Raw genomic sequence first — 3,247 nt, 5'->3', positions numbered from 1 at the left:
GAAGGCAACAGTGCAAAGGAGAAATCCGCTCCGTCTCTCCCAAAGAACGCAGGCTCGCCCCTCTCTCTCCCTCTCTCTCTCTCGATTGAGCTCTCTGTCTGCATTTCACTGTTGCCCAGTCACCTCTCTGACTTGACCATCGGAGGGTCCCCGTCGGAGCCGCCTCCGGTCAGTGCGGACTTCCTTTTGCAGGTGCACGCTTCCCGACGATCGGGCGACGAGGCGATTGGCCGCAACAGATTGGCGCGTCAGGTAGGGGACAGCATGACAAAGACAAGAGCACAACGATCGAGAGTCACCGGATCGGCAAGGCGCTCTTTCCGCCGGGAAGAGGCCTCCCCGCCACCCTCAACGGTGGAGCCCAGCTCTCCACACCCCGCGGTGACCACGGAGGCGCAGATTGCGGCCATCGTATGGCAGATGACCGTACTGACCGACGCAGTCAAGAGCCTCCAGCAGCAACCGGCGGCCCGACCTATGCCTTCCAGGAGCAGCCGCCGACGACCGCGCCGATCCCTGTCGCCTCCATGCGAGCGCCCCCAACAGCGCTCCCACGGAGAAGAGGAGGGACGACCATGGCGCGACGACCGACGGTCCCAGCGGCCCTCTCCCTCCCCGTTGGAACGGGCAAGGAAGGAGAAACGGCCGCGCACACCGTCGGCCTCCCTCTCAGAATCCTCCGGAGACTCCACTCCTGGGGTCTCCCAGCATCGACGAGCGGACGACTACGAGCGACGGTTCGAGGAAATCGACCGCCGACTCGCCCAACTGCAGACGGACGGTCAGAGGTCTTCGAACGACGTCGACTTCCAGACCGCCCAACCACTCTCCCGACTGGTCCTCGACGAACCGATTCCCAGTCGGTTCAAGATGCCGCACGTGGAGCCATACGACGGCTCCACCGACCCAGTCGACCACCTCGAGAGCTATAAAGCTCTCATGACGATTCAAGGGGCAACCGACGCTCTTTTTTGCATCGGCTTCCCCGCCACACTCTGCAAGGCTGCCAGGGCCTGGTACTCCGGTCTCCGATCGGGAAGTATCCATTCCTTCGGGCAGCTCGAGCACTCGTTCGTGGCCCATTTCAGCACCAGCCAAAAGCCGCCGCGAACGTCGGACAGCCTTTTCTCCCTCAAGCAGGGGGAAAACGAGACGCTCCGAAACTTCGTGGCGCGATTCAACGCGCCACGCTCGAGGTTCGGGACCTCAACGAAGACATGGCTGTCTCAGCCATGAAGCGGGGCCTGAGGGCGTCCCGATTCACTTATTCTCTGGACAAGACCCTCCCCCGAACATATGCCGAGCTACTGGAGCGCGCATACAAGTATATGCGCGCGGACGAAGGGGCGTCCGACCGACGCTTGGCTGAGCCCAGAGGCCCGAAGGAGAAGCGGAGAAAAGGTCGGGAGCCCGCCGAACCAAGCCGGCCCCCGACCGATAGTCGGCTTTCTCCACTCCGACGGATCCAAAAGCCACCTCGGCAGTAGACTCCGAGGCCGGTGCGTCCCAGGTATGACTCCTACACTCCTCTCTCCGCTCCCCGTGCGCAGATCCTGATGGAGATCGAGGAAGAGGAATACCTGCGACGGCCTCCGCCTCTGAAGGCAAAGGGCCTCGACCGTCGGAAGTACTGCCGATTCCATCGGAGCCACGGCCACGACACTGAGCGGTGCATCCAGTTGAAGGACGAGATCGAAAATCTCATCCGCCGGGGGTACCTCGGCAAATTCCGGAAGGGTCCGCCGACCCAACCGATTGTCGATCGACGCCTCCAGCCGACTGAAGAGGCACCGACTAACCAGCCGACGGCTGGGGTCATCAGCATGATCTCCAAGCGGCTGAGCCCGGTGACGCCTACAGGAGGGGAGCCGACGAAAAGGCCACGCCCGGACGACAGAATCACCTTCACCGAAGACGACGTTCGGGGCATCCAGACTCCCCACGACGACGCTGTTGTTGTATCGGCGACAATAGCCAATTATGATGTAAAACGAATTTTTGTTGATAATGGAAGTTCGACAAATGTTTTGTTTTACTCGACCTTCTCCCGAATGCGACTGTCAACTGACCGACTCAAGAGGGTCTCCATGCCATTGATCGGCTTTGCCGGAGATGCCGTCACGACAGAGGGAGAAATCACTCTGCCCGTGACGGTCGGCGCCGAACCACGGCAAAGCACGGTCTCCCTCACTTTCGCGGTCGTCCAAGTTCCTTCGACCTACAACGCCATACTCGGACGACCCGGGTTGAACGCCCTCAAGGCGATCGTCTCGACGTACCATCTCCTTATTCGATTCCCGACCAAGAACGGAGTCGGGGAGATGCGCGGAGATCAGCAGCTCGCTCGCCGATGCTTCCAAATCTCCGCCCAAAGCGATGGGACGAAGGATCCTCTGACAATCGACAAACTGGACCAAAGGGAGGAGGAAGAACGGGGTTCGCCCGCCGAGCGGCTCGAGGCAATCCCGATTGGAGAAAATCCCGACAGAAAAGTTTGGGTCGGGTCTCAATTGCCCGACACCGAACGTCACCGACTGGCGGAGCTGCTGACGGCCAATGCCGACATATTCGCTTGGTCGGCAGCAGATATGTCGGGCATCCCTCCAGAAACAATAACTCATTGACTCAACATCGACCCGACGATGAAGCCGGTGAGACAGAGAAAAAGGTCCTTCGCCCCAGAGAGGCAGAGGGCCATCGACGAAGAAGTGGACAAGCTACTCGAAGCAGGCTTCATCCGAGAATCCACGTATCCCGATTGGCTCGCCAACGTTGTCATGGTCAAGAAAGCCAACGGGAAGTGGAGGATCTGCATCGACTATACTGACCTCAACAGAGCCTGCCCAAAAGACAGCTTTCTACTTCCGAAGATCGACCAACTGGTGGATGCGACGTCCGGATTTCGACTGCTCAGCTTCATGGACGCCTTCGCCGGGTACAACCAGATCCAGATGGCGCCTGAAGACGAGGAGCACACCGCATTCGTAACTCCCAAGGGCCTCTACTGTTATCGGGTGATGCCCTTCGGATTGAAGAACGCCGGCGCCACCTACCAGCGACTCGTCAATAAGGTCTTCAAAGATCAGATCGGGCGTAACATGGAGGTGTACGTGGACGACATGCTGGTAAAGAGCACGCAGATCCCGGACCATGTTCAGGATCTCGAGGAGACCTTCTGCACCCTTCGACGACACCGAATGAAGCTCAACCCGACCAAATGTGCTTTCGGGGTGACCTCAGGGAAGTT

The sequence above is a fragment of the Elaeis guineensis genome, chromosome 6 (assembly GCF_000442705.2).
Source record: "Elaeis guineensis isolate ETL-2024a chromosome 6, EG11, whole genome shotgun sequence".
Classification (NCBI taxonomy): Eukaryota; Viridiplantae; Streptophyta; class Magnoliopsida; order Arecales; family Arecaceae; genus Elaeis; species Elaeis guineensis.
This window is presented reverse-complemented; position numbering follows the sequence as displayed.